General features: G+C 37.5%; 1 protein-coding gene across 1 annotated transcript in view; it reads right to left on the bottom strand.

Annotated features, from left to right (window-relative positions):
- The window catches only part of usp43a (ubiquitin specific peptidase 43a), a 106,798-nt gene that overhangs the window by 69,696 nt on the left and 15,657 nt on the right, over positions 1–21,445 (bottom strand). The gene's annotated exons all lie outside the window — the stretch shown is intronic.

Raw genomic sequence — 21,445 nt, 5'->3', positions numbered from 1 at the left:
AAATAGAGGCTGAGAATTAATATCGAACTGAGACAGATATAGCTACTGTCAAAACAAACTTATTTTCCATTCATGGAAATATGATCACTACATTATTTAGATTTTGACATAATTTTTTTTTTCTTCTGTTGTTGGCCTAGATTTCTTAGGACTTAGTATCTAAACTTTTCATTTTCTCCTCTTATGTGGAAATTTCAGCCGTAAGTTATGCTGTTCATGTTTTTATCACTTTTGACTGCCTCTCAAGGCACCTTGTCAGAATACTAGTAAACAGAGAGAAAGAAAACAAGAAGTAAAAAAATTATAACAAAGAAATAATGCAAAAAAGTATTGCTGATTAAATTTTTTGAACAAAAATGGATAAGTTCCTTAAAGGAGAGCGGAACTGGAAAAGTTCAGGTGTCATGAAAATTTTAAAAGGTCTGTCCTTTCAATTTATGACATCATCCTGTCAGCTGATTTCATCAGAATACTCTTATTTGGAAATAGAATAAGCTGAAAGAATAATACCTTAAAAAACAGCTTGCTTAATTATTCTCTTTTTTCAAACATATCCATTATATAAAATCAACCTGGTAAAAGTGTGTAACCCCCACCCACCCCCGCACACACACACACACACACACACACACACACACACACACACACACACATACACACATACACACATACATATATATATATATATATATATATATATATATATATATATATATACATAAAATACATTTATAACTATATCACTATTTATATAACTATTTAATTCCTGTGAACATAATATGACATTCTAGAAACATTGTTGCAAAGGTTTGAGGAAGGTCCTTTTCTGTTCAAGCTTGATAATAGGCATTTAAAATAAAGTGACATTCAGCCAAGTATGGTGACCCATACTTAGAATTCATGCTCTGCATTTAACCCATCCAAAGTGCACACACACGGAGCAGTGAACACACACTCACACTCAGAGCAGTGGGCAGCCATTTTTGCTGCGGTGCCCGGGGAGCAGTTGGGGGTTCAATGCCTTGCTCAAGGGAACCTAAGTCATGTTATTGCCAGCCCGAGATTCAAACCCACAACCCTAGGGTTAGGAATCAAACTGTCTAACCACTAGGCCACGACTTCGCCTTATTATTTTATATAAAATAATATTAATAATAATTACACCAGCCACTAGTAGTTCCGCTACAGGTACGTGCCTATTATATTAGTATGCTATTTTCATCTTACTTTCACATTTTCTTTTTTATCTGTTTTCCAAGTTGTTGTTAGATAATTTACAGGGAAATAAATATTTAATTGTTTGTGGCCACCCATTGAAATAATATGAAACAAATTACCATCAAATGGTTTCAAGATCTCATGGAAGCTGAAGAATACAAACCCCCGTTGGTACATTTCAGAATATAATCTCAATGGTATTTACTCATTCAGCCATTTCCCTCGAATCACCACATCACAATAAATTATTTAATAAAAGGACAACATTTATTTCCTGTACAGATGCAAATGTTTTACTAAATTAAATTAAACAATTCGAAATGAGTCCGCCTATGAGGCCATTTGACTGACATGTCAAACAACCAATCACAGTTTGTTTTGTTTATCATCACATTTCGAGGCGTGGAAATGTTGCCACAATAATAGACTGGTGTGTAAAAGTCTCTGACATATTTTAAAGATTATATGCTGTAAACTTTTAATATTTCACATACTTTGAAAATCCAGCGTTTAGCTGATCCTTAAAATTGCTCATTGTCACAGTTGTAAACATGGTGGCATGCTTCTTTTGTGAAGGTGTTTTGTGCAATGGTATCTTTATTTTTGTCTGTAATGACCCAATGCTGGAGGGAAAAAATCTGTGCCTGGCCAAAAGCACTTTTCAGATAGTCGTGTACTAATTATGTAATGTACTAATTCAGACTTTATGGAAGATCATATATGAAAACATTATAATGTTATTCATACAATTAAGGAAATCATTAAGATGGGAATTAGATATGATGCTACTACAGGGGCTATGCTGAGTATCCATAATCAAACTTATTCATTTTTCTTATATATATATTGGGTGAGATACAAGCGGTACTTAAAAAAAATTATAATAATTAACTAAGAAACTTGGCAAAGCTCTAAATCCATATTAAAGGCACATCAGGATGTCATCAAGAAATGTATCTTTAAAGCATTCAACGAAGGTTCAAAAATAAATGAGAAGCTTTGTTAAAAAAATACATACTGCATTCACATGCATTCTTATTCTAATTAAATTATAAATCTCAGAGGACACTTGAAATATCTTAAAAATCATCTGATAATTTGTTTCATAATTTTTACGTTATGTGGAGATCAACAGACATGTTGGAATCGAATGGGATTAAAATCATGTCAAATACATCTTTCTAACATGAATTTACCTAACTTCCTCAGGAATCAGTACTCCAAACAGGTCTAAGACACCTAGGGGAATTATGGGGAGCAGTCAGAGAAAATGAAATTTTAGTCAGTGTGGTGGGAGGAGAAAAATGAAACCGTCAGTCACTATAATAAAAGTCATCAGATTCTTGAATGGAAATCGCAGAATTAAACCTGTGCTTACATAAAATCTTACCACAGCAGAAGAGAAGGAGATGGATTCATACCTGAATGCACAAAAGAAACTAGTACCTTTTGGGAACCAAGAGGCAGAAAGAGTGCTGTCAGGATTTGGTGCTAACAATGCCATATACACATTGAGACTGAGACACAAAACAACCCTTTCCCAGCACTGCTATAAATCAGGAGTGAAACAGGAAACATTGATTGTGAGAAGAAAGAAAGAAAAGAGACAGAGAGAGAGAGAGAGAGAGAGAGAGAGAGAGAGAGAGAGATGGAGCATAACCCTTAATCTGGCTTTGGTCTCTTTCCATATTCATATCAGATGAATTGTCAAGCTTTCAATGCACACTTGAAGAAGCACCTTCTCAAAAGTGGGTCAAAAGCCACTTAGCTGGACTTTAGAACAAAGAATAGATGCCTCAGTGAACAAGACTGGGCAACATTTCACTCTCACTCTCTTAAAACATTTTTTTTCTAAATGCAGAAATATGCTTGAAATAGCCTGATAATGTTGCTTTAGGTGCAGATAGCGAGGGTCTAAAATAGCACTGTCTTGCTAGTAGCAAAACACATATAATATGTAGCACAAAACTTATTTCTAAGGAGTGCACTGCACAGGCAGAAATATAACAGGAGTCCACTGAAGATGTCTGGAGAACATTGCAACAGTTGTACAATGACATTATCTATTTATCTTTCTCTGGCAGCAAATGCTGCAAAATTCGTTAAAATCAGACCGGTTAAAGACTTTTGTTCACTCACGGAATATATAATTGAAGGTAATAATTCAGTTTTGACAAATTTCAGGACAGAACATCTGACAAAGATATATAATATAAGTACGCAACTCATGTCAATGTACCTATCTGTTTGTCTCATCACAGAACTTGGGATGAGGTTTGAATAAGTTACTGCCTTTAAAAAGATACAAGGTCAAACAGATACCAATCACCAGCATCAGCAAAACAATAGAAACCGCTAAACCACACGGATACTCATGGGTATTAGATATCAGAATGTTTCATTCAGCAGACAAACTCCAGCCCAAGGACTCGCCCTTGCAGAGGATCTGCTGCTGTTAACAATGACTGTCCTCTGAATTATTCACTGCAGTCACTGAGGATGCACATAAAAACATCAGTGTCTATTGAACACCACTGTCTTTTGTGAACCATTTGTCTGATTCAGGTTAAGATTCGTTAAGTACAAGTCTCTCAAAGACAGTTGTTGTCACTTTTTTAATGGTATGGATATCAATGATTCCAGTATGCAGTATGGAAGCTTTAGCCTAAGTTCTGCCAGGAAGACTCAATCACTTCGTCACCAATTACCTTCATCATTATCCAATCACGTCCTTATACTCCTGTATAAAAGATCGTACTTACACATGTTTGAGTTCGCAGATGCCGACGCGACAACAACCTCCCCACCACCACCAGGATGGTCCTGTCCTTACCTTCCAGGGGGGTCGGCTGCGCCCCTGCCTTTGTCTTCAGGCAGGAAATGCAGATTCGCTACCCTCGGATTACGAACCTTGGACGGGGCCTTCCACCAAAGAAATTTATAATTGTGCTTGCTGAGCTGTCAATAAATGTATGCTTCGTACATCATTTTATCTCCCGAGTCTTTCTGGTAGAAATGGGGAGCGAGATGTAAGGAAGCAGAGATTGAACTTTGAGGAAAAGGGGAAAGATGTGAGGAAGTGGGGTCAAAACTATGAGGAAATAGGAAAAAGTTGTAAGGAAGAGGGAGAAGACCTTTGAGGAAGATGAGGAAGAACTGTGAAAAAGGGTAAGTGGGCAGGCTACAGGGAACTACGGCAAGAACTTTTAGGAACTAAAGGATGGGGAATTGTGTGAAGAGTTGTGAAAGAGCAAAGCAAAGATTGTGGGGGAGTTGGGCAGCATTGTGGAGAGGGAAGAGCTGTATGAAAGGGATGTCTCTCTGAAAAACTGTGTGGAAGTACCCTTTCTGTGAGAAAGTGGGAGAAGAATTGTGAGGACATAGGGGATGAGGGGAAAGTAGTGCAAGAAAACAGGGAACTGTGCTAAAAGGAAATGGTTGTGATGATGTGAAGGGAGAGTTATGAGGAGTTAAGGGCAGAGGTGTGAAGAATAGAGAGAAGAGCCATATTTAATTGAGCCCATAAGGAAGTCTTAACAGAAAGTGTGGTCACATTTGTGACAAAGTTAGGAAGAGTTTGGAAGTGGGGGAAGAGAGTTATAAACAAGTGAGATAAACAGTGAAGAAGTGAGGGAAGAACTATAGTATGAGGAAGAGAAAACAGACGTAAGAGGAAATAAAGGAGAAGGTTGGGTAAGAGGTTATGGGAGAAGAAGGGTGAGGAAGGATATTTGGAAGAGTTTGAAACAAGTGAAGGCAAAGACATGAAAAAAAAATTGAAGGTGTGAGGAAGTGAAGGCAGAGCTAGGAGGAAGTGGGGAGAGTTATGGGAAAATAAATCTGTAAGAAATAGAGAGAGGAGCTCTGACGGGGAAAGTTAAGAGCTGGAAGAAAGTGGAGGAGTTGAAAAAAATATGAAAAAGTGACTGGGCAGCTATGAGGAAAGAGAGGGGTTATAAGGAAGAGACAGAATAAGGGAATAAGGGAAATAAGGGAAAAGCTGTGATGAAAATTTCACTAAATCTACAAATCCTTTTTATCCTCTGCATCCATCTGTCGGCCCATAGAGGACAGTGTGAGTACCCTCCTGCCACTGCCTATGGAGCTGGATGTTTGTAAGGAAATCCACGGAGGTTGACAGATCTTTATTACTTTCCTTATATCTCTCTTCTTCTAAATTCTCCCTGTAGTAAGAAAACAGCTGAAACATTTTCACAACAAATGAATCAGAAACAAGTCAAGTATTTTACCTCTTACCAGAGATGTGTCTTTATGAATCATTTATACATATTCACAATCCTTTACAAGAATTGATAAAAGTCCTTATTGGACAACAACTCAAGAGTTGTGTGTACAGCATATGAATACCAAAGGAGTTTTGAGGATTTTAAAAGTTTAAAACGTCTTTTAAAACTTCATCCTATGTTAGTGCTATGGGTCACCGCTTTTTCCATCCCTCTTTTCCTGTCTCTCACAATAAGAACAAAGGCTAACTAGACATCAGGCAGAAGTGTTTGGCAAAGAACCTTGTCCCAAACACAGCTGTCAGACATATATGAGTAGAGCTCCATCTTTCATCCAAATCCTTGTTGTTCCAGTGCAATCCCAAAATATAATGCAAGTAAGTTACTAACACACAGTGGCCCCCAAGGTGCACACTTAAATTACACATACAAATGAATGAATTGCAAAACAAATATCAATCAGAATGCAATTTATTTTTAAGAAATGTAGCGTAAATATTTCACATGAATATAAAACAAGTTTCAAAACCTAAAAAGTCTTCCACCATATTGCACCATATTAAAGCTGCAGTCTGTAACTTTAGACGCTCTAGCGGTTAATAAACAGAACTGCTTGCGTGTTGCGGAAGGACATTGTAGCCGGAGCTACTTCTCTCTGTTTATGTCTATGAAGAATCACAAAGGTACTGGGTTACTCTGCCGCGGTTCCCCTGAAGCAATCTAAAATAGTCCAAATATAAACACTTATTATACTGTAGGTGTACCCTAGTGATTCAGGACAGGCTAAAAACATGGTTTAAAAAATGGATTCATGGTGTACTCACTTATTATATACATTTTGTATACTTTGAACACAAAAAAAAGTTATGGACCGCAGCTCTGATTGGTTGTTTCTTACCGCTCCAACTTGGGTGAGCATTCCATTTGAAAAACCCAACATGTAGCTCTGACTTTTCTACCTCGGATGAAAAAATGCAGCATAAATACACAGACTAGAAATCATAGCAACTAATAAGCAAAGGGAAAACAAGACACAAGAGCTATGTTTCCATCCACCTATTTTATGCAAATTTTGGGGTATATGATAAAAATAAAATGCTGGATGGAAATGCCAAGATTCACATAAATTCAATAAAAAATGTGCATAAGAAACTTATGTGCTCAACTAAGTCGTAAAAAAAAAACATATGCATAAAATACAATGGAAACACTTTTATAGATTAAATTCCTTGATGTGCATCAAAAAAGAAATGCAACTTGACCAAACAACAGACCAATCTCATTGCAAAGCATCTGAAATGCTAGTTTTGTCATTCTAAAATTCTTGAGCAAAATCACGTCAAAGTGCATAGTTATAATTAACTCTTTAACTTTGTTCCCAAACAGCAGGCTCCAAAAATAAGATAACATGACCACGTTTCATCTGCTTACTCTGAAGCTTGTGATTTATTGTATACAGATATTATGGAAACGGTGCATTATTCGCAAATGTTTTATGCAATATTCCAATTTTGTGCATAAATTTAATTTGTAACTTTGGAAGGAAAGCTAATAACAAAGAAACCTAACTATACAGAACATAACTAGCATACTTAATATCAATATTCAGCTAATTAGAAGTTAAATGAGGTAAAATTCTTAATTAATGAATATGTTACTATTAATTAGTGATCTACCGATATTTATTCATTTAATTTTTTTGACAGCCGATGCCAATATCTTGGAAAGTGGGGGGCCGATCGATATAATAATTGAAAATCATTATTATTAATATTTAAGTCATTTGAAGTCATTTGATAATGGTTTAAAAATTTTTTTAAAATAAACATACTTATATTGTAGATGACCATGCATTTTTCACAAAAAAAATAAATATTTAATAAAAAATATAATTAAAAAGGAAGTAAACACTGTAACCATTCTATCTGTTTATAAGACAGACTTATATCTGTATTATACAGAACTGTTAACAACAAGAGTAAACAAAGGGGATATTTTATCAGGCGCTGCTGCCGTTCTCAGCGCAATCACAATAAAAGTCTGGCACGCCGTCAAAATAATCGGCCAAGCAGAAAAAATGATCGGCCAGTGACGATAATACCACATATTGACCACTAATATTAATTAATACAGTATGTGTTCCCTAATTTAAAATGTTACCTGAAATTAATATATTTTTCAGTGTCTTATGCATCCAAAATTCTCACTTTTGGGACCATTTACAGCTTTTGATATAGTAATTTTAATTACTTAAAACTGTCATTTGAGCAGGATTTAAATACTCTTCTGAGCCATGTCTGCTTTTGATCAAACAGCAAGAAATCCTAGAATGGCCTCTGTTGTTTGTCCACTTTCATCAACAGTCAAGCAAGGGCAGTTAATTGGTGTCCTTCAGAGCTTTTTCTATGTGACTGATCAGAGGCATTTAAGGACTGTACAGAGATTTCAGCTCAACTTTGTAGTTGTGCTCTTTCTTTAGCAGAAACCCCTCCAAGAACCTTTTATTCCTGCATCAGTTAGACAGCACCAACAGTCATGTGAAAAAAAGGTGGGAGGTCAGTGGGAATGAAGGAAGAGACAGAGAGGCATGTAAAGAGTAATGAAATGCTAGTCTTGCCGGAAAGGGGCTGACTCACAGCTATTCTTTCAGACACACATAGCAGCTGCTAATTCAGGCTATTCAGCCGGGGCTTACGGTATCACAGGAAACACTGGCACTCACAGGAGAGGAAAACCCCTGACAGGCATTTCACACTATCAACCCTCTGTCTCTTTATTTGTTTATCCGTTTGTCACTTTATCCAGCTCTACATTTTTCTCTTTCTGCATTTCAATTAGACATTCACATACCCTGTCTCTCACCGAGTCATCTCACTCTCTGCACTCACTGTAAGGGCTCCTCAGAGGCTATGATCTGCTGGGTTTTAAGTGATTTGTTATTCATTGAGAGAGGTCACAGACCTCTTTTCATCCAAATGCACAGCTGCTGGAGAATGTTCCGGGACTTTTATTACATTACCTGTCTTGCATGTCTTGAGTCAAATAGCAGAGTAAAGCAGGATCTTCTTGCATTTACTCACTCTGCCTACGAAAGAGTGATAAAAATTCACAGGAACAATAATTTACTCTGTTCCTATTTTCATGGTCTGTGTAAAACATTTTATTTGTATTTGTAGAGCACTTCCCAGTGTCACACCATTTGCTGTACTAACTCACTCAGCTGCATAATTTCAGAGACCTTGTTGTTATTTTTTAAATGTATATTTCTTTACCAATTGGACGGAGATGGTAAGTCTCAGTAGCGGTTATCTCAACTACAAGGAGAGCGTTGTGTTAGTTGCTGCACAACTAATCAAACAAAATAAACTTTAAGTGAAAGAGAGTTGTCTTTCTAATTTATTTGAACTCGTAGTGAGGGATAACAATGTCTCATTTTAGGACTCAGGTTTGTCGTTCCCAGGCTAGGATACACAAAGTAAAGAAATGGTAAGAAAAAGTAAAATTAAAAAAATTAATAAATGGGCAAAATATGCAAAAATGAAATAAAAAAAAAAGAAAATCAATAAGTAAAACAATAGTGGTTAAGTGTATAACCAAAATAGGAAGAGGGGTAAAACGCATTCAAATAATTAAAGGTCTGAATAGCATATATTCAGATGGGTAATAAATAAATTAGGAAGAATAAGTTTACTTAAACTTCCAAAGTTCAAGGCTTATTCATTCCTAAAATAATAAGACCCAAAAGAGAATACTAGAAATAAAAGATCATATGAAATGATCTGAGAGGGAAATTTTAAATTCTTCAAAATAAATTTAATGTTTCAATTAAATTTCAATTTGACAATTAATAATTGTGAGTCAGTATTTCCCTTTCTAGTAAAATGAAAATAAGTGGTCTAGTGAGAAAAGAGAGCGATAAAAAAAAGGGACTAACAAGTGTTAGTTAAGATGTTTAAAATGGTTAAATCACGTCAGCGTTGCCCAAACACACATTATTCTACAACTGGATGGTAATGCTAACGGCTAACCTTTGAGGCTAGTGGCTTTAGTATAGACTTCAATGTAAATGCAATGGTTTCGTTAGCTTAGCGACACCGCAGAGTTTGTGCGCTGCGCGTGCACAGTTCAGAGTTGCTCCGGAAGTACGTTAGGCTTCCGGGTCACGGTCGTCACTATGGCAACCAAAACACATTCTAGTGGATCAGCACATTAATCGTTGCATTGTTGCAAATACAGTTAAGCATGTTACATGAAATGTCGGCTCATTTCAACACTGTACAAATAACAACACCGCCTTTCAGTTGGTTTTGCGATGTGGCACTTAAACTCTCAGTTTGTATAGAGTTAAATTTATCTTAATTCAAATAGCAGCTTCCTGCTGTAGTTATTATATCAGTCTCAGGAATTTGATTCTCCGTGCCAGTTTTTCTGGACACAAACATAAAAGTTTTCCTTCGCTGTTGGTACACAGTTAAAATTTACTTGATCAAGCTTTTAAAACACTCCCATTCAAATTACTCTCGGGCACACGCAGTGTTACGCGAGATTGCATTCACTTTGTGAACGGATACAAATGGACAAACATTGTTCTCTAATGTTTAACGTTAACTTAGGGGAGTCGAATATCAAATTTGATTCGGCAGTGGAACACGCACTGGCAATCAAACTATATGAAATATGAATACGGGGACTTTGATAAATAGATTGAGGAACCCGCTCAAAACTATTCTTTATTCACCGATTTATATCCCTTTTGAAACACTAACAGTTTAGCTCCGTTCAGCAAACAGTGACTGAGATAGCGTTTGAGACACTGGAACACGCAGTGAAATCAAATCAGCTATAAAACAAGGCATTACACAAATGAGGAACACGCTCAATTTCTACCTTATTGTACGATCTCAGATGTTTACTTTTAAGTTCACTTACTGCTGTTAACAAAGGGGAGACGGACTCGAGTTAAAGTCTCCTCTAGCTCCTTTCATTCAAACGGGAGGGCGCGCGCTGCTTACGTCACGCAAACACACACACACACACATACTCCGGTCTCGCAAGCTTCTCATCTTTAATTCCTTTAGCAAAATCAAAGATTAAATAACTTCGTTTATGCTCACAATTTAGATTAAACTGCCCGCAATCATTCTCCACCATTATAAATGTAAGGGAAACAGGTCAATTTAGCTCAAAGGGAATCATTTAAGATTTTAAAGGGAATTTGAACAGAATCACTGTTTCACGGCTGCTCACGGAGACGCGCCTGCGGTTCAGTGAACGAGCCGTTTAACATCAAATCTGCGCTGGATACTAATATCCAAACTATAGTGAAAACACTATCAATTAGCACAGTAACAAGATCGACAGTTTAAGACATTAACTTGTAAGCACAAAACACAAGATACTTCTCTTTTCAATATGAATAAGGTTTTATTAGATAAATCTAAGACATATAAACTAATCTAACACATAAACGCACGCACACACACATTCACACAAGTTGCAGGAAGGTCGAAAGTTAGGGAAAGATGAGTTTAAGAGAATGGAAATATGGAATCCCAAGTTAACAGCAATACGTTAAATTGCATAAACATGAACAACCATCAATCACGTAATTAGCGCTCGCATTGAGTTCCTCAATGAGGTTAAAATTATATTAGATACACCAGTAAAGGTCACAGTCTGGAGGTAAAGTTACTTGCATCTCCTGTGAAGAAGGAGCCTCGGTGAAAGGGCTATCCCGAGGTCGTTGATTGGCTGGAAGTTCAGTCTCTGAAGTGACGTCTTGGGAAGCCCGTGGTTGTTGGGCGTTGGCTGAAAGTGCAGAGTCGTGTTCGCTGGTTGAAGTTGAATGGACGTTACAAAACTTAACTCAGAACACGAAACTCTCAAACGGAAAAGAAAAGAAATAAAGTTTGACGAGACTAGGTTGTGTTCCTTCTCATAGTAGCAGCAGGCAGGCACGCTGGAACCGCGCTCAAAGAACAATGATGACTACCGCATGGCTAGATGCTACAAGCTAAAGCTAGGTAGCAAAGCTACAAGCTAAAAGCTAAGAGCAGGCATGACTGATAGCACGAGCAATGCTAGAACTAAAAGCCGACATGGCTAATAGCAGCAGCTAGACTAGAACTAAAAGCAGACTAAAAGCAAGGCATGACTAAAAGCAAAAATTACATCGTGTCCAAAGTATTTAAAACTTCCTGTTGGCCACCCCTCAAATGTTGCCTTGACCAATCAGATATGTTCTTGGGGTGGGTATCATAAATCATTTGTTTATCTTACCAAGCATGTGGTTCTTGCCTCACAGGGTCTAATTTTGGACATGATTCCTATAACATGATTATGATATATTTTACAAATAAATGATTGTCAGGACAATATCAAGCAAGAAAATGCGATTATTTGAATACTAGACATGACTAGGTATCCTATAGTTATCAAAAGACATACACAATAAGTGATTATACATGATAGTCAAATGTGTGGGTTACACGTAAATGAATATGGAGTTAAGCAATGGAATGATTCATTCATAAGTCTTTTTTGAGTTCATTCTGGTCCATATATAATGTATAAAAAGGGTTTCTTTGCCATTCTCTGGCAAAGGACTTTTCTGTGAAGACAAAGGTTTATAGCCCTTCCCCCTTAGGAATTTCAGTCTGGTTTCACTGGCTGGGGGGGGAAGTCAATGCAAGTATTTAACTTGATCTCCTGGGTTTACATGTGATGTCCAGCGTTGCATTCCAATCACGAACAATAAATTTGACAATCTCTTCTTTGAATTAAAATTGTCAATAATTGTTCTATTGGTGTTAATGTTGAAAGCTGTTGTGTGAACAAGTTGGTTGGTTGGTTATCTTGTTTGGTTCCTGTGGCACTAGAACTGATTTATGACTTCCTGAGGAATTCAGCTCATGTTTCAATGCACACAGCTCTGATAGACTCTTTGATTTGTCTGATTTGACTCATTTCTGCTACAAAAAGCCCTCCACTAACCCTTCATTGTGTTTGCAGATACTGCCGCTGTAGTTTTTTTGCACAAACTGTTGCCTGACTTATTGCCCGACTTTCCCTGGGTTACTTGCATATAGTTAAGTTCGTCTCCTGTGAACAATTGCAAGTTTTACATTCCTCTCAATATGCACACTAAATCGTTGGCATTGCTCTGATGTCGCGGTGAATGTTTGTGGTTGTTTGGTAGCGTTGCATGATATACAGGCATTGGAGGTTTTTCGGCAGAGAATGTGAAACATTGGCGGAGTTGCTTTCCGAGCTTTTGCGTCGGTGCTGCTTATGTTTCAATCAACAAAATACAGTACTGAGGCCAGAGTTCAGGATTTATAGAACACATAATGCTGTACAATTCATCTTTGCAAGCTCAGTGATATCTTTAAAGGGGTCATATGATGTTGTTAAAAATAACATTATTTTTTGTATTTGGTGTAATGAAATGTGTTTATGCGGTTTTAGGTTAAAAACCACATTATTTTCCCCATACTGTACATTTATGTCCCAACTTTCTGAAACGCGTTTTTTACAAAGATCATCAGTTTAAAAAGAGAGGTGTGCTCTGATTGGCCAGCTATCCAGTGAATTTTGAACAGGTCCTGGTCTATATTTGCTCAACAAGACAAATATAATAAAACCTATTCCATAATTATGGATTATAATGACTAATAGTCTTTTTACGCGTTGCATCGCATCGCATCCCGTAAGCATAAAACCATGTCTGCATTTGTGATTGGAGAAATGAAAAACAACAAGCATTCTCTACACCAGTGGTTCTCAATTCCAGTCCTCGCACCCCCAGCTCTGAATATTTTACATGGCGCTCTTCATGTAAAATTACAATTCTGTTAAAATGTAGTTTGTGCCCCTTGATTTTAATGTCCTGGTCAGTGTATGCTCATTCATAATGTCTGCTTTAAAGTGGTGCAAAAATCTTTGTGCAAGGGCTTTCTTTATGCTTTTACAGGGTTCAATAGCTTTTGAAGTTTAATTAGCTAATAATCTACTGATAAATGATAATCATTTAATAATCTACTGCTGGTGGTTCATTCTGTTTCCTCATACCTATTGGCTTCGGTCTTGGCTGTTGTGGCCTTCACATTACACAGACTACTGTGGCACTTGACATAACTCTACTATGGTCATCACCATTGGAAGTCGTGGCTTAATGGTAAGAGAGTTTTACTCGGGCTGGCAGTACCACGACTGAGGCCCCCTTGAGCAAGGCACCGAATCCCCAACTGCTCCGCAGGCGCTGCAGCATAAATGGCTGCTCACTACTCCGTGTGTGTGCACTTTGGATGGGTTAAATGTAGAGCATGAATTCTAAGTATGGGTCACCATACTTGGCTGTAAGACTGTGATCCGCCATACTGCAAGAGGAATAAGAAGAATGCCTCATGTGCTTGCTGCTGTGAAGCGCGTTCACAAGAGTTCTAACAGTTCGGGCATTGCGTGAGTCAGAGGTTTAATTAAAAAAAATTATAATAATAATAAATAAATAACTATACTGTATAAATACTGTTCAGTTTCTTGCACAGGCTGCTCGTTTTGTGTCTTTACGCATCAATGTATCATCACAAGCTGCAGGATTTATTATGGATTTGTCTGTGTATGTTTTTTTTCACTCTCATAGATTCTGTTAACATTTGCCATGCATGGTACAGCTGAGAGACTACAGCTAAAAATCATAATTTGTGTTCTGCTGAGGAAACAAAGTCACCTGCATCTTGGATTACCTAGGGGTAAGCAGATAATCATCAAATTTGTATTTGTGGGGGGACTATCCCTGTAAGCTAAATTAATGGCCTCTCTAACACAATGTGGTGGTTTAGAATTCCTGTAATCCGCTATCAAGCTGCTATGTACATGATCGGCCTCCGCATCTGAGTTTCGACAATATCAGACTCTAAACTATTTCACGTAACACTCAAGGTTTAGTATGATACTCTAAGCAAACTACTGGTGGTGGTTACTTCTCACATGCTCCTCATGTCCAGTCTATCATGGCTTTTCATATACAATGGCCTATTGTGGTCATTTTCACAAGGGGCTTTCACATCACATAGTTTATAGAAACATACACAGGCTATCAATGTAATTGCAGCCCGTTGGGCCTTCACTTTACATGACCTATAGAGGTTTCACATTACTCAGCCTATTGCGGCCTATGCTCATTTTGGCCCATTGTGACCATCAGGTAAGTGTGACTATTATTGTATGTAACTCTGCCTATCATTGTCCTTTACAAAATTGGCCTGTAATGGCTTTTCTCACATGAACTACGCTGCCTTTGTGTTAAATGGCATAATGTGGCCTGTCATTAGATAGCTCAGGAGACTGGTCTCTTCCCCATGCATGTATGCTGGTGTCCTTGTTGGTCCAGGAAGGGATAGACCAAGAGGGACTCCCGCGCCACCAGAGATGTGAGCTGCCGGACCCGGGGTCCGGACGAGAACTGCACCCATTACACGAGTATTATCTGTATTTTTTGTTCTGTCACTGTAATTCTGTTACACTGTGGAAGCCTCTGTCATGAAAACAAATTACTCATATGTGTAAACATAACTGCCAACAAAAGCTAATTCTGATTCTGATTAAGTCAAATTAAGCAAATACTGGTGATGGTGTCACACCTTCATTACATCTACTCTTTCACCAGCTCTCGCAGCCTTCGGTGATGGCTTTTCGTGGCTATCCTCTCTATGGCCTTTCGTAGCTTTTTTCTCATGGCCTATCATCACCTTTCTCTCTGCGGCCCATAAGGGCCTTTCTCTCTGCGACTGGTTCAGCTGCATTTAGTCATCATTTCAGAAGCTGTGGTATACAATACACCAGCCACTACTGCTGCTGAACGTGGAGTTCAAACATCAGTCATCAAGCTACTGGGCAGATGGTCATCCTCCGCATTTGAATCATATATTAGACCTGAACTACAAACCATATCAAAAGTTCAGGAAATAATATATAGCTGTCCTCAAGGTAATCTATATTCAATTACTGAAGGTGGTGTAATACCTAGTCATATAGTCCAAACAACTGTAGTGGTTTTCTATCTTTGGTTATCTTAGCATTTCTCTCTTGTGGCCTATATTTTGCGGCTTTCCCCTCTTGTGGCGCTTCCCACCGTGGCCTATTTACATGGTTTTCCTCTCTGTGCCTACTGAAGCATTTCTTTCTATGGCCTCTTGGCTTTCTCACTATGGCCCATCTGAGCATCTCCATCATAAAGGTGATTGATTGATTGTGCCATGTCTAGGCCTTTTCTCCAATTCCTTTGTGGCCTTTTTCTCACTGAGGTCTATCAGGTCCTTTCCCACTGAGGCCTATCAGGGCCTTTTCTCCTGTGGCCTATAGTGGCCTCTCTCTCTCTCTGAGACCTCTTTGGTCCATCTCCTCTACTCTATAAGCTAACACTTTAGCTTTAATCTGATACATTTGTTTAATGCTTGTTATACTTACTTTAATTATGACTAATTAAAACAATTATATTTTCCTTTGTTCATATGTTCTAGGATCTCTAAGAAATACTTTGTCTGGTCGGTATTTAATTTTCTTCTTTCTTTTATGGTAGGTTCCGCCATGCCTTTGTCTTCAGCAGAAATAGCTGGAATCTACAACTTCAGATTCAAGCTACAGATAGGGCCTATGCCCAATTAATTTTGTTCTTTATATTGGTTTTATCTTCACCTCCTGAGTCCTTCTGGTAGAACGACTGGAACATTGAAAATGATGGACTGGCCCCTCAAAGTCCGGACCTCAGCTCCATCGAGCAAATTTGGGGTGAGTTAGAGAATAAATGGACAGATATATTGTACATTCAAAGGAAAGTCTTTGGCTTAAGTTGGAGAAGGCGTGGGATCACATTAGTGTTGAAGTTCTCAGGAAATACACTGATACTTTGCCATAGAGATGTATTGCTGGAATTGCTGCAAAAGATGGACACACCATAGATAGATAGATAGATAGATAGATAGATAGATAGATAGATAGATAGATAGATAGATAGATAGATAGATAGATAGATAGATAGATAGATAGATAGATAGATAGATAGATAGATAGATAGATAGATAGAAATATAGATGGATATGTTTTCCTTTACAGTGACTACGGTACGAGTCAAACAGCTTTTAAAATGGGAAAAGGAGAGGTGCAGACTGTTCTGTGGTAAAATAAAATATGTTAGATCAGAGCAGATAACATTTCCACTTTACTCCTGAAGAATAATTTTACAGGTCTGCAGGGGAATGCATTACAAAGAGTCTCCGCAGCAGAAATATTGTCACCACATTATTTTCAATGCTGGGTCTTTATAGATAACAATAAATGCAATACAATATATAGATGATACTGCTAAACCCATGGAAGAAGAGCGGCTGGGTGCTGATCAGGCAGTCATTCAGATGATAAATAGAGCATACAGCTGAGATGACTGAAAAAATCCACCCAAATTCCAAAAATCACCTGGGAGTGAACACGCATACATGCACACACAGTGAGGTATCAAACCCCTGCTAGGCGAGTAATCTCTAGACTTCTCCGCAGTACAGCATGCCAGCCCACCATCCTATACACCCCCACAGTGAATGTAATCCAGCCGAGATTGGATGCAATTCACAACACAGACACAAACACGCACACACACACATACATCCAAAATACACACCCACTCACAGCATGAGCTATACTGTGCTTTACAGAAGTGATCTTTAACTTCAGGATGGGATAACTGAGGTGACAGTTTCATCTCCTCTAACAGGGGCCTTTTACGCTCACCTGAAACAACGGCTCACCGGCTCACCTTAAAGGCAAAATGTCTTCAACCTGAAGTTAATCATGAAAACCTCCGGAAAATGTAAAAAAGATTTAAAAAACGTCATTAGGATACAGATCCACACCAGAACAGCCTTAAACATGCACACACACACACAAAATCAGCCCACACACATATCTATCAGAAATACATACTTGTACTGCTCGTGCCTCGCGTCAAAGAATAGACAAAAGTTTAAATGCCTCTGAATATTTTAGTTGTTCTCTGCACTATTTAGAGAGTTTATCTGAAATATTCATTGGTTTAATCAAATTTTCCTTAAAAAAAAGTGTTAAATATTTTAAGCAACAGTGAAATCCATTACAGACCCTTTAATAGTATCTATGGAACATGTATGTGTGTCAGATGGGTACCTGCTAGCTTAGGGTTTAAATGGACAACAATGGCACATAATCACAGGAGAGTGGCATTATTATGAACAGTTCAGATCACAGACATACACTTTATTACAAATTCATAGAGATTTATTCACTATGCGTTTGCACAGTATAAATATATTATGGATTTTTTTCATAGTTTTTACAACATGCAAAAAGTATAAAACACTAAAATAAAATGTCAATCTCAATTTTAGACACTTTAATTCTGCAATTTAGATAAATGCACATTTTGAAAAAAGACATAATCAAATCTTTGTCACAAAATAATATATCCAGTATCTAGTAAAAGCAACAAAATATGATGGAAAAACTCAGGGGAAAAAAGCAAAACATCCCACAAGGGGGTCATTAAAGGTCTATTATGTTTAAAAGTGCTTAAAATACACCTATTCAGCTCTGAAGGGTTCATAAAAAGGGTTGGATGCCATTATGCAGTGTACGGTGCAGTTTTAAAGCACCCCTGAGGTTTCAGGAGCAGGTTATGGCGAGCCGGATGTGCATTCTGCCCTCTCAACCGATCAAATTCCCAGGCTAATGTTCCTCTCTTTTGTGGCATATGCCTCACTCTCTCTAGGACTTATACCTCTTACTCTCTCACTCATTCACTCTCTCTAAGGTTGAACTTGTTAAATATTCATAATGCCTCAGTCTCAAAGCTGTGTTTATAGAGGCTTGTCCAAAAGTGATCCAGTGTGACAGAGTTCACTGCTTCTAAAGAACTCTCTTCATTGTATGTTTGACCTAGAGGGCCCCTACTGAAATAACTAGCTAGCCATCACTCCACTATTGTTTTACAACAGATGTTATTGGAACAATGTCTGAATTAATAACAGGACAGAAATAGGTTAGCAACTCTTTGGGGACAAGTCCAACATACACTAAAGCCCAACCGCCAGTGATTTTATCAATGGAGATCTCCTGATTGTTGCATTGTTGGTAGCTATGCAAGTAGACTTTTTAAGTCACTGAATGCATTAGGGATTTGCTAAACTATATCAACTAGTAAGTGTTTTGTGTGAAGGATTGGTCGACCAAGGAGGCCTGAAAAATAGTGATTTAACCTTGACTCATGATGTTGATTCACCCACTAAAATTTGAAATGAAAAAGTTGTTTCTTAGAGGGTGTTCACACAGAATACTTCCAAAACTGGAAGTGGAATTCCAAAACTGTTAGACAAAGCCCCAGATGATGATTTGAAGTACAATGTCTAGAAATTCAATTCTGAATGCAGTGTAGCAGTGTAGCAGCAGTGCCCAGAGGAAAAGTGTAGTGCTATAAATTCTCAGAGATGGTTGTAGCTGTAGTTCTGAATCATTCCTTTATTTCCTTTTGAAAAAATAGTGGCAATAATATTCTTCAGAAATACATCTGTTGTGTTACACAAAGAGGCCATATGGGTTAGGAACAGCATAAGGGTTAACTATTAAATATTATATAAGCATCTTATTATTTGTTTATTCTTTACTCTAAGATTTCAGAGCCACTGTGAATCTGAAGGAAAGCCTAGACAGCTGGGATCAGATTAGGACAGCAGTCTCGCCAGAGTCTCTTCACTTCAAGCGAACAGCCTTGGCTTTACATTCAGAGTCTTCTAGCTAGACATTAGACATGCCATCATTGACAGAAGCCATCTGATCGATGTGGAAGAGAGACCAACTATATATATAGGTATTTGGGTAAAGCAAGGTATTTGGGAATAGCCTAATCTGAAACCAATGATACCATAATATAATAATAACAGCCCAGGACACAGTGTGGCAAAAGTGACAGATCCTTCAAAAAATGCTGAATCGTATAGCGATGTGCCTTTATCTGGAAACACCAATAATAACAAAACTAATAATGAACTAAATCAAATAAAAAAATAAATAAAAAAAATAAGTTTTAATGAACATTAAATGAAAATTACAGTTAGAATACAATTACAATTTAGACCTTACACACAAGAAAATGCACCTCAAGCATACAGTATACTGTATACTGTTTGCACCAAGTATAAATAGACTCTGTCAAAATATAGTTATATAAGAAAGGTTTTTGTATAGAGTTATGCAATACATATCTGCTATATAGAAAGTGAATAGAATGGGTCATATGACGTTGCTAAAAAATAACATTATTTTGTGTTTATTTTCCACATAATGTGACATTATTGTTTCTCCTCTATGCCCTGTCTTTCTGAAATGCATCAATTTTTACAAAGATCATTGATCTGAAAAAGCAAAGTGTGCTCTGATTGACCAGCTATCCAGTGTGTTATGATTGGCCGAATGCCTCAAGTGTGTGATGGAGAAGTTACACACCTTAACAAACTATCATGCCATCTCCCAGCAGGACGAGACTCAGTCCAGCTGCTCTGCTCGTGCACATCTCAAAATCTGTTCTCTTTAGCAGTTCAGTCAATATACTGTTAGGAGTAACTGAATAACTTGGGATATTGGTTTATTTCGCATCATAGGGAGTGTTAAGCACATTTATGTAAGGGACACTTCATGTTGAGGTCCTGATCATCATGTCGGGTTTATTCTGAGAGAACAACTGGCTGGATATTATCCCACTTATTACATGGCTACATGCCACATAGGTAAATAATTAGACATAAAACTTTGATTTGAGTTGAAATATTTGAACGCAAAGCTTCCGTGAACACGGCAGTTGCAAGCAAGAGGCAAGTTCAAACTAGATGGACATTTAAGGGAAACGATACAGTCAAACCACTTATTACACAACATTTCACCACAAAAATAATTAAGGCAATAAAATAATTAAGATGATTTAAAAAAAAAAAAAAAAACCTTACCAGTTTGTTAGTTCTCTTATAATCCATTACAGCATACAAAACAATCATAGCAAAACGGCAGCAGCTGCGTTTGTATGAAACAAGAGGGGGTCCGCGAGACCAGGATGACATAATTAAATATTTGTACACCATTTTGAATCAAGTTTTAATATTTTATTAGCTAAACAAACGCAAAGCTTCCACCAAGAAAAAATTGTTCAATCAAGAGTACAGCGCCAACTGCTGTTAACCGGATGAGCCTGTGTTATTAGATTTTAACAGTTGTTATCGAGGGATAAGTGCAGAATGTCGCGAATGACCAATCAGAATCAAGTATTCCACAGAACGGTGTAATAAAAACGGAATAACTTAAGTAATTTTTGAATTGGTGTGTATTGGAGATGCAAACCGTTTCAAATGATTCAGTTTGATTTGGTGAACTGGTTCGACCGGCTCACTAAGAAGATCCGGTTAAATAGAATGATTTGTGCGTGATCTGGACATCACTAGACAAGACCAAACCCATAAAACCCATTACAAACTAGGCATTTTTTGCATCCAGTGAGGATTTAATTACTGATTATAATGACTTATACTGTCTTTTTTATGTGTTGAGTTGCATTTCGCAAGATAAAAACACATTTGAATCCTCATTGGCAAATTATATAAATGTAAAAAATGTAGTCAGAGCATGTTAGAACTAGGCATTTTAGGAGGGCATGGTTGACTCTTAACTCTTATAAAGAATATTCACTTTGGATTTGAGACTTTAGTCTTTGAAACTTTACAGATCTTCTTTATGCACTAAGAGTTTGTAACACTCCAAAGAGAAAGGAATAATTGAATCTGTGTGAACAGAACATCCTTGGATCCATATAAGCACCATTTCCATCAAGACAAAGAGATCTCACAGTGACTAATGAACGCATTAGTGTATAAGTGTACCTGTTGGATATTTGTGACAACAGTTAAAGAAACTGA

Source organism: Carassius auratus, chromosome 6, assembly GCF_003368295.1.
Source record: "Carassius auratus strain Wakin chromosome 6, ASM336829v1, whole genome shotgun sequence".
NCBI classification, from domain to species: domain Eukaryota; kingdom Metazoa; phylum Chordata; class Actinopteri; order Cypriniformes; family Cyprinidae; genus Carassius; species Carassius auratus.
Note: the sequence above shows the minus strand (reverse complement) of the source record. Positions and strands in the feature narration are given on the sequence as shown.